The 11,734-nt window shown below is 35.4% G+C and overlaps 1 long non-coding RNA gene across 1 annotated transcript; it reads right to left on the bottom strand.

Moving 5' to 3' along the window:
- Window positions 1-3,269: 3,269 nt before the first annotated feature.
- Window positions 3,270-3,856, bottom strand: LOC113335982. The gene is made up of 2 exons (XR_003353571.1): window positions 3,740-3,856; window positions 3,270-3,601 (listed from the first exon to the last, which is right to left on the bottom strand). It is a non-coding gene; the product is annotated as an uncharacterized LOC113335982 (long non-coding RNA).
- Between the last annotated feature and the right edge of the window lie 7,878 nt (window positions 3,857-11,734).

The raw sequence follows: 11,734 nt of genomic DNA, 5'->3' as shown, positions 1-11,734 counted from the left end.
TTTTAGAGGAGATGGAGAGATAGATAAGGTGGAGGAGAAATGGTTATGTCATTGGCCACGAGAATACTATTAAACGGCGGACATTGTTGACCGTATATGGGACTTAGTTTTCAAGTTCCACCAAGATCGTAGTGGACTAGAAGATATATTCCACTCTCTTCTTTAAAATATTGTTTCTTATGTTTGCTTGTCGTTGGCTCATTGGTGCTGTTTTGCTCCAAGTAAAGGTGAAAGTTCAATGCACATGCAATCTGGGTGTTCGACTTACATGGCCTAAAAGGTCTCCTGTTTTCTTTTTGCATCATACTCCGTAAAAAAGCTAACGAATTCGTAAGTCAAGCTTAATTAGGGATCAACTATTCCTGCATGAACCTTACAAAATAGTGTACAATAATTCTTCAACTATGGTAATTCTTGAACTACAATATTCCTGCATGAACTTGTATCACTTTTCCTGAAACAGGATAGTACAAGGTAAGAGTTATGATTTTGTGACCATGGGAAGTGGTAGTGTATATTACTCTTGATTCAGTGAACAAACCATTAACTCGATAGTCTGATAAATGTTTAGACGAACTGATTAGGACGAGATTAAAAATAGAGTTTCGTTCTGCATGTCAGAATCAATAACGTTACCGACATACATCGACTTGTACATGCTAGAAGCTATGTAACTGAGCTAGAAGTGAACATATGGTATAGGGTGTTTGTTTTGGAAGACCAGAATTATTGCAGCTCTTACCGAAGACTTTAAATGGTCTGCATAAGTCAAAAATGCCAAAAATGGTTTTGATTACAGATCATCTTCTAGAAAGAAAAAATTGTATACATTTGACTCACTATTGTTATTAGTTTTTTCGGCTGAAAGTTTCATCAAGTTATTAGGATTTGTAGACTTTTAAAGGAGACGACCCCAATTACATCTATAAATGGCCATTGTTTATGACAATCAACTAATAAAGGGTAAGACCTTCCCCTCACTGACAGGTCTAGGACATTTTTATAACATCGTGTCAGGGAACTTACTTGGTAGTTTTTTTTTTCTTTTTTTTAAAAAGAATTATATTAGGCAAACATTTGTTATAAAAGAGACAAAGGATGAAAAAACAAAGTTTACCATCCACCATGCGCCTTTACCATACGAGGGCATTCAACAATTGCTATTCTTACGTAAAGTAAGAACGCCCCATGAACATAAGTCCATAACTAACTATGCACCTTTACAGATAAAAGGGCATACCAAGTAGCCCAAAGACTACCTAACAACAAGAATGATTTTTTAGGGACCATGATTTTTTTGAGGGGATCATGGTTTTATTAGGCCATTTTTCCTATAGTGATAATGGGTGTCCTAAAACGTTGAAATGATTAACCTACCCTTAACCTAATTTAATTTAAAACCAACCTAATAACCACCTATATATATAACCACCACCTCCTCCCACCACCGCCGATTACCACCACCACCACCTCCGATTATCACCACCACCAACCACCGATTACCACCACCACCTCCTCCCACCACCACCACCACCGCCTATTTAAGAAATGTAACAACATCAATGCAATCACAATTAAGTTCGGTTACATAATAATTTTATCGAGTATAAAAGACGCCAGCCGCAACCTGATTCTGCCATGGGACCACTCCGGAGGTATTTTCCAACAAACCCTTCACTTTAATTCGATGGATTGCTTCGAATATAAATCATCAAAATAAGGTTTTAATAGGAGTTACAGAGCCATGTTCGGTTAGGCCGATTTTCCAAAAAAAACCTAGTTTACTAACCGAACTTCTTGAAAATGAAGAACACGAAGAACAAGTCAGTTCTATTGGATTTAAAACTAAGTCACCGAACTCTCTGTTCGGTTGTTTCGCAAAAAAATTTAAACTACAAAGTAACCGAACTCCAACCTTAGAACCGAAAAAAAAACAAATCCAGTCTAACCGAACTGTGTTGTTGTGGCCACTATGTTGAGTTCCAAAATAACCGAACTTAGCCAATAGAGTTCGGTTTGTTCACAAAAACTTTTAAAACTACAAAGTAACCGAACTTAGCCAATAGACGCTGGAATTTCACATCTTTTTTGTTTGTTAAGTTCGGTAACTTCATAATTTTATCGCAGAAACCGAACTCAAAGTTCGGTTGGTTAGCTATTAGGTTCAAGTTTGCGAAAGAACCAAACTTTGTAAACTTATATAATCTTATATTACGTAAAGTTCGGTTAGATCAAAAGTGCATGCAGTTTGCGAACCAACCGAACTTTGGTGTATCGAACATAACGTTGTAACTCCTACAAATTCTATTATTTGAGAGTTCGGTAACCTGCGTGTTTGGAACAAGTAACCGAACTACACTTTCAGATGAGTTCGGTTACTTGTTCATCTCACGGGGCAACCGAACTACAGCTTCAGATGAGTTCGGTTACTTGTTCTTCATATAAAGTAACCGAACTGTTCAAAATCCAGTTCAAATCCGGATCATTTTGAAGATTAACAAATATTCTAGGAGAGGATGGAGATGAAGAATCAGATGAGTTTTCATCATTTGAATATTCAAACTTAGTGAATTGGAAAAAAAAATTATTTTCCATGTTTTTCTCCTTCATCTTCTCTAACTCTACTCTCTCAATGATTCTACTCAACTAATAATAAACCCATCTTTTAATTTAATCTCACTAATTGTTTTTAACTAAATCATTCATTAATCATAACCTAAAATTAATTAAGAGGATAGATTAGGTATTAAATAAATAACTAGATACGGGTTGACCTAAAATTACTTCTAATACCTTTACCCAAAATAAAACCATGGTCCCAAAAAAACCATGACCCCAAAAAATCGTTCAACAACAATGCTACTTAGACTTACTCAGTGTAAGAGCCCACATACAGAACTACGAACTGAAGCCAGTGAAGCCCAAGTAGGTTTACCCCCGTCCCATCTGCTTCCGCACCTCCTCCACTTTCACCATTGCACACGAGAAAAGGGACCATACCAATCACACAACCGATTATCTCTAAAGCGAACACCCTTACTTGGTAGTTTCTCGGAAGCATGGTTTATCCTCGAAGTTCATTTTCATTTTCGAAAAATTACAAATGTTGGTCAGATTGGCCTAATTAACGGATCGCAATCCTCTAAGCAAATGAGGTTATGAGTCTAAATTTGGTTGATCACTCTCACGAAAAAATCATTAGTAATGCAATTGGTTCATGATTAGAGACATTAGTAATATGCAAGGTAGCCCTTGTCAAAGAGAAGCAATGTAGAAACTTGCACCGTTTTATTATTCTTAAGAAACTTGCACTATTACATATCTAAGTAGTCATTTTTCACTACAAAAAATATCCATAAGCAAGGTGAACGGATGTTCTTTTATCAAAAAATAAAAAATAAAATCCATGTGTATGCCTATGCCACGGTGAAGGCCATCTCTTAACACTTGCAGTGGCATCCACGTTTCCCACCTCTCACCTTACATAGTCCACCCCCGCAACTTTCCATGCAAAAAGTGTTACAAGCGTCGTCGTTGCAGTTAGCCATCGGGTTTTCGCCGCAGCACTTAGCAGCATCGGCTACCATTACACTGCTGAAGTCTGCATAAAAGAAATTTTATCATGAAACGAAAAAAAATCATTTGTTTAAATTTTAGAAAATAAGGTGTTTTTCTTTCTTTCAAAAATCTGTAACATATATATACCTTACAATTACAAAAAGAAACCACTTATACTAACCTGAGCAGACAACGATGAACATGAGAAGGAATGCAATAGCTGTAACTTTTCCGCTAGTCATTTTGATTTATCTAACTAGAACTCTAAAAATGTTATGGTTTTTTCCCAAAAGACTCGAGCGTTGCTATGAAGAATGTATCGCTCATGGCTTCCAATTTATAGATAGAGAGGATCAGTACTGAGAGTGCATGTATGATGTATCATTATTTGTTTCCCTACTAAGAATATAATTAATAGGTTTTAATGCATAGATATTATGGATTTATTTTTCTGATTCTCCAAATATTTGTACTTGATTGCATATTGTAATTAGTAGCATGCATGCATTTTAGGAAGTTGCATCTGATTTTTTATTTTTATTTTGATATCTGTTTGCCCCTTGAGAATCTACTAATTCGCACATTGGCCATATATGATTATTAACTTATATGCCGGTCGTCCAATATTGTGCCTATTCCAAAATCTCCAACACCCGCAGGATGATCACAGTCTGGGATCAATTTTGACAAGAAAATTAAATGCAGCGTGGAGTTTATGTGGTATAAGGTTGTAGCCTTGTAGAGGTAAGGTCCTATTAAGGTATATCGATGAAATAAATTGGGAGCTTCCTCCGGACTGGTCCAGGAGGTATGTTCCAGTAAGGTAAAATTCAATAAAGATCGAATAATATCAGCTAATAACTTAGAGGAGTTCCCGTGTACTAAACAAACTTTAGTTTATTTATTTTGTTCCCACTATGAACTTAACAAATATGAAAAACGGATGGACAAACCAACAAAATTGTTGGTTTATTGAGCGAGACGGAAGAAAAGACGCGCGCTTGATGGAAAACCAGGCGGTTGAACCAAAAACGCGCGGATATCATCACACGCCTGCGAGTCTTCCGCTCACGCCAAGTACAATTCCTGATTCCCAAAATTTATTTTACTATTTTTTTATCATATTTTTACTCACTTTATCCTATTTTATCTCACTAAATATAATACTTTATAATTAGTTTTATATTAAAAGAAATAGTAGTGGGATCCTTAAAAACCAAATATGTGGCTCAACAAAAAAATGCGTTTATTCATTTACGTGGCTCAACAAAAAAAAATATTTTACTCTGATTTACCATAGTGCAAAAACGCGTCAACTCATCCACGTGGCTCAACAAAAAAAATATATTTGTTGATTGCCATAAAATTGCCCTTACAAGATGGCAGCGGAGATGAGCATTCCAACAAGTGACGTCCTATGGTATTCAAATGTGCTGCGAAAATAGAATAACCTCAATGGACCTACTAATTCGGAAATTATATCCAGTTAAAGTCAAATTCAAATTCAATGTTTGTTTTAGGTAGAAATTCAAAGAGGAAAGCAATGTTACTGACTGCTTTGGCTAAAGCTGGTGCTGAAGATGAACAAGGAAGAATGGAAAATTTATAAACTACAATCCTGAACAAAGATCCTAAGACTGGAGAAGGAAAAAAAAAAGGGAAGAGAGGAGAGGAGAGGAGATGAGAGGAGAGATTTGGGGGCTTGGATTGGTGTGTTGATCTGCTCATATTCAGTAATCTCTTTTTTATTGAGGATGAGTAAGCAATTTCCTGTGTTTAAGCATCTTATGAACAATATTCAAATACCTTCTCCTCCCTTCTAGAAAGTTGCATTTTTGCTAAGAAATCTGCAGCTTCGTTCATGTCTTATTCACAATAAACTACTAAATCCTTGTGGAAGTACTTGTACCTGAAAAAGCGGGGGTATAACAACCACACCCAATAATTCGTTCAGAAATCTGTATGGACTAAACTCCAACATAATTCCGAGAGCACCAACTTAAAAGTGAGACTCAATCAAGAAAATATCAAAGTGTTTTATCTCTTTCTTAATACAATCAGCAAATCGAACAGATAGAAGTTTGTGATCCTGATTGATATGAAATAACTTGTACGGCACCAAAGACCAATGCCCAAGTGTCAATCAAGTTCTATCCAACAATCAAGGTCGGATTTATCAACTAATTGAACTACGCACAACCTATGATATTTCGATTATATAAATAAATATAAGGCGTAAAAGAAATAACACAAACAACCCAGAAATTTTGTTAACGAGGAAACCGCAAATGCAGAAAAACCCCGGGACCTAGTCCAGCTTTGAACACCACACTGTACTAAGCCGCTACAGACTCTAGCCTACTACAAGTTAACTCCTGACTGGAATGTAGTTGTGCCCTAACCAAGTCTCACACTGATTAAGGTACAGTCGCGTTCCTTACGCCTCTAGAACCACGCCGGATTTTGTGCACTTGATTCCCTTAACTGATCTCACCCACAACTAAGAGTTGCTACGACCCAAAGTCGAAGACTTATAAAAAAATCTGTCACCCACAGATATGTCTATCCTTTATTCTTTTTGTTCCGTTTTTTGATACAAAGATCAAGTTGAACAGGAACCAACTAATAATCTGGTTTTATACTCCTGAAGAGCAGCCTAGAAATATTATCTACCTCAAAATAACCTAAATGATTAACAGAAGAAGTTATTGCGGAATCACAAGAGTCTGAGACAAAGAAATGTTGTGATTACTTTTTACATCTTACCTATCGGAGATAAATCTCGAGTAAATCTTAGAGAAGATAAAACTCAATCTGATAGAACAAGTAAGATCAGAATACACAACTACAGAGAAAATAATTGGATCTGGCTTCACAAATCCCAAATGAAGTCTTCAAGTCGTTAACTTAATGGTTTTGGAAAACCTAGGTTAAAGTAGAATCGACTCTAGTTTGCAACTAGGACACACAGAAGTGTCGGGATTAGGTTTTCCATTTGCTAGAGTTCTTCCTTATATAGCCTTTCAAATCAGGGTTGCTTACAATCAAAGATAAGATAGCTTAGTAACAAAGCATTCAATATTCACCGTTAGATGAACTCCTGATTTAAGATTCAAGCTAAGTCTGCTTAGAAATTAAGAAAATAATCTCCATCGTTAGATGGTCTTAGCTTGTTAAACACAAATGAAATATACTTATATTTAGATATGGGTAACCATACCTGAACGTGTATATTGGGTTGGGTCAATAACAGTTAACCGAAGTTAGCCATATATATGAACACTTTTGACTTAACCATATTCATCTAACACTTCCAGATCAAATATGATGATCAATCAATCATGATAGATAATCAAATGAATCTAATTGTGTTTTAAATAGAGTTGCTCAATTGTTCACTATCTCATAGAAATATTCATGAACAAATTGAAACGAAATCGGTTTGATTCGTGATTGTACAAAGTACTTATACAAGAATCAATTCATGAACATTAAGACACGGTTTGCAAAGTTAATTTGCATTCCTTAAATCATAAATATTTTAGTTCCCTGAGTATGAGAATCATACATAACCGATTTTAGAACTTAACCATTGGGTTCGCAACCTGGGTATGCGAACAACATCTTCGGACCTTGGCCTAGTCAAGCCGTTCGCAAACCCGGTTCGCGAACAACCGTTCCGTACCTAACTCAGGTAAACCCGTTCGCATACTAGGTACGCAAACAAGAGTTTCTGACCTTCGCAGGTAAATCCGTTCGCATATTAGGTACGCAAACAAGAGTTCCGGACCTGAATCATCACAATACAGTTCGCATACTGGGGACGACAATGGTAATATTACACATACCATTAGCTTCAAGTAATTTTCAAGTGATCGAATGATCAATACGAAACTTCCCGAGCTAACATCAAATGACTGTCTCACACAAATCATATAAGATGTTCAAGGTAATTTTCATACGATCATCTTTTGACTTAATATTTAGTTTCCAAAAAATAAATTGTTTCCAACTAAACTCGTCAAGAATACGATGAACATAGCTAAACCAAAAAGCTTCCAACACGTATTTCGAGAAATACATAAGCGAGATAAACTCGGCTCGAAATATCAAATGTCTATAATGTAAAAGTCTATATATCTAAACGACTTAGTCTCATTAAAAGATAGAATAGAATAGACTTCTAAGTGATAAATAAGTTTTAGTATCCACATACATTTTTTTGATGAAGTTCATCCAAGCTCCTAAGTAGATCTTCTTCTTCAATTGGTGAACGTCGTGAAGTCTATAGCTCAACTACACATTTTATCCTAATCCGAGACATAGCTATAAGTAGACTAGAAATACAGTATATAGTTTTGATCAACTAAACTTGACAAACATGCTTGAGATAACAACGTTTGCGAGTTCGACCGAGCAGTGCTCTAACAGTATCCCAAAACCACAATGTCTTTCAAGGAATCAAATGTTATCAGACATGTGCACTCCTTAACAGTAAAGTACAGTAGAAACTCTATAAGTTAATGTTATTGGGACATCCAGAATTTATCAACTTAGCGAGATATTAGTTAACCGATAAATTAATAATTATTAATTTATATATTAATTATATTTTATTAACTTATAAATAAATTTAACTTTGATAAACAGATAATGTAGGTTTAGACAATTCGGATGAACAGTTAGACGGTGATATCACTCAAGACTTGCAAAATTTGATCAAAAAGTTGGGTTATCGGCTTATCGCAATTCAATGAATGTAAAGGCTTTAGACTCATCTGGAAGAACAAATGATTTTGATCTTTTTTTCAAAACAATTTCTTCACTTGTCAAAAGATTATGTAACTCTACTATAGTACTTGGTGGATTACGAACTCTAATTGAAGTGGAGAAAGAATCAAAACTCGAATTAAGACCATTGAGAACACAAATAAGAATTTCACTATCATGAACAACATATCCAGCAGCAAGTGAATCTGTAATTTTCTTGATTTCACTCAAGAAGGAGATGATTGGAGTATTACCTTATTTGAGATTCACGAGTTTAGTACGCAATTGAATGATGTGTGTTGCAGAAGTCGTACCAAATCTTTCTTCAATATCTTTCCACAATTTATAAGATGTTGTTGGACCAGAAACATATGGAAGAACAATGTCTGAAATTGTAGATTGAATCCACAGAATGAAATTTTGATCTTCATCATTCCAATGAATGTAATCTGGATTTACTGTATCTTCAAGATGACCTCCAACTCTAGCATAGATGTACTTGTTTGGACAAGGGATAGATCCATCTATAAAACGTAGAACTTTTATTTTTTTAAATAAAGGAAGTAGTAAAGATTTCCAAGTAATGAAATTATGATCTTGAAGTTTGTAATGAACAATGTTTACGATTGTGTTTAAAGTAGCTTTAGAAATGTTTGATTCCAATGTGAATTTGAAAACGTGGGGGTACCAAAATACACCACCAACCTTTTCTTAGGAAATCCTTATGGACAAACTCAATATTCAATTCTGTGAGTTCAACTTAATGAATCTCAATCAAGAAAGAATATCTAGTGTTATATCTCTAACTCTCAAATCAGAACGTTTAGAGACACAAGTCCGTGAACCTAATTTCCGGGTGAGAGTACTTGGGTGATTCCAAAGATCAATTTCCCAAGTAATCAATCAAGTCGTATCCAACAAACAAGGCCAAATGTATCTACTATGATTGATTAATACACAATCTATGATATTTCAATTATAAGGATAAACAATATAATGCGGAAAAGAAATAACACAGACACCGGAAGTTTTGCTAACGAGGAAATCGCAAATGCAGAAAAACCCCGGGACCTAGTCCAGATTGAACACCAAACTGTATTAAGCCGCTACAAACACTAACCTACTACAAATTAACTTCGGACTTGAATGTACTTGGGACCTAATTAAACCCTCCCAGCAATTCAGTTGCAATCGCGTTCCTTATGCCTCTTGAATCCCAGCAGGACTCCCCGTAATTGATTCCCTTAGCTGAAGTCACACCAACTAAGAGTTGCTTCAACTCAATAGAAGACTTTAAACCAATCTGCCTCCCGCAGATTAAGCCTATATGTGATTTCCTTTTCGATCAAAAATATTTTAATCAAGGTGATTGGAAATCGATAGCAATAGACAAAGTCTAGCTAACCTCAAAATCCGGACTTATGCAACCCGAAGTGCAGCCTAGATTATTCACCTCACAAGTACAAAACTTGTGGAATCAAAAAAGTCTGAGACGAAGAGAACTTTGATGATTAATATCTATCTTGTTCAAGTCTGCAGCTCAACAATCGAACAAGATCAGGATACTCGGGATATCAAGATAAACAATAGATGGACCTGGCTCCACGAATCCTAGTGAAGTCTTTGTAGTTGTTGAAATCCTAAAATGGTTTTAGGAAGACGACGACTCTAGTTACAACTAGGACACACCAAGAAAAGTAGTGTCGGGATACAAAGATCCTAGTTGCTTGAGATTCTCTTTTTATATACTTTCAAAGAATATGTTACTTTAGGTTTAAGCTAAGATAACTTTGGAATCAAGCAATCAATAATCACCATTAAATTAATCCTTGAAATCTATTTTACATAAACAAGATATACACTCTGGTTAGGTGAAACCGTAACCGAACCGTGTATAAAGACTATGTTCAAGGTGGTTAGCCGAAACTAGGAGATTTGAACTTATAAGCTTAATACTCATTTTCATAAACACTTAAGACTTAACTCGAAGCGCAATTAAGTGATCAAATATGTCTATGGTGTTTATAGAGATTATTCAAATGCAAATTATCTCAGAGAAATAATTTATGTGCATAAGAATTTAATCGACATGGCAAGTAGGAGTACAAAGTACAAATACAGAAGTCGTTCGTGAGTTGGTTAAGTCACAGTATGTGTAACGGTTTGTGTACTTTTAAACATAACCAAGTTCTGGAGATCACAAAACTATTTAGGTATTCGTACTGGTTTGTGTACCTTAAGACTATAACCAGTCTCAGAGTCCAAAAAACTATTTAGGCATGCGTACCGGTATGGGTACTCAACCGAGTTCGGGAACACATAACTTTTTTGGTAAGTGTACTGGTATGTGTACCAAACCGGTTCTGTGACCACAGTTCTTTTACGGTTTGCATACGGGTAAGCGTACCGATCGGGTTCACGAGTTAACATATTTTATTCAAGATTTGTCGACATATAGCTACTCGCTCACATGTACGAGTACATGTAATACAGCTTCAGACTTATAACAGTTTTCTCAGTTTGTAAGACTGATAACACTGTCTTATATCCGAATATAGTAGTTCTATATTTTTCTCTAAATCGATTTGAAACATTCCCGAATAACATCACTAACATATATCATTGTTCCAGGCTATTTCCGAATGATAAAACTTGAATCATAATTTTGATTCTGAATAATAAATTGTCCTTAATCGAAATTCATCAAGTATGAAAAAATGTTCATTAAGCTTAGTCATTATATTTCGAGAACTAATTACCAATATAAACTTGACTCGAAATTCTTGTACACGCATAATGGTCTAGTTAGTTATGCGACATCGTCTCATAGATAGAAAGATGAATATAACTTGAGATATATGTGGTTCATTCTTCACTTACCTTTTGTCGAAGAAGTTCTCCAACAAATTCGGTTGATCTTCGCCTTCAAACGGTAGAACGAAATGATGACTGTCGCGATGTCCATATCTCAGCTACACTCTTATCCTAATTGTGGACTAGAAATCAACATATAGTTTTGACAACTAAATTTGACAACAAGTTTGAGATAGCAACACTTGTGAGTTCCATCGAGCAATGCTCTAACAGAATCAAAGAAAAAAAAATAGAGAGTTTTAATGGCGGAAGAAGAGGTAGAAAGAAAGAAAGATACGTTATCAGGCCCTTATCGGCTCTAATAATGATATTGTATTAATAATCACAGATTTAGAAAGTATAATCTGATCAAAGCTTAAAGTGATAATACAATCACAATATAAAGATAATAGCATAAGATTGTACGGATAAGACAGTCTGTCAAGAAAACAGGCTGGCATTAACTGTAACACATTGCAGTTAGATATAACTAATTACAGACACAGTGAAGATAAAGGCAACTTATATGACTATTCTACTACAGGTTGTATTT

Source organism: Papaver somniferum, chromosome 1 (assembly GCF_003573695.1).
Source record: "Papaver somniferum cultivar HN1 chromosome 1, ASM357369v1, whole genome shotgun sequence".
In the NCBI taxonomy this organism is placed as follows: domain Eukaryota; kingdom Viridiplantae; phylum Streptophyta; class Magnoliopsida; order Ranunculales; family Papaveraceae; genus Papaver; species Papaver somniferum.
Note: the sequence above shows the minus strand (reverse complement) of the source record. Positions and strands in the feature narration are given on the sequence as shown.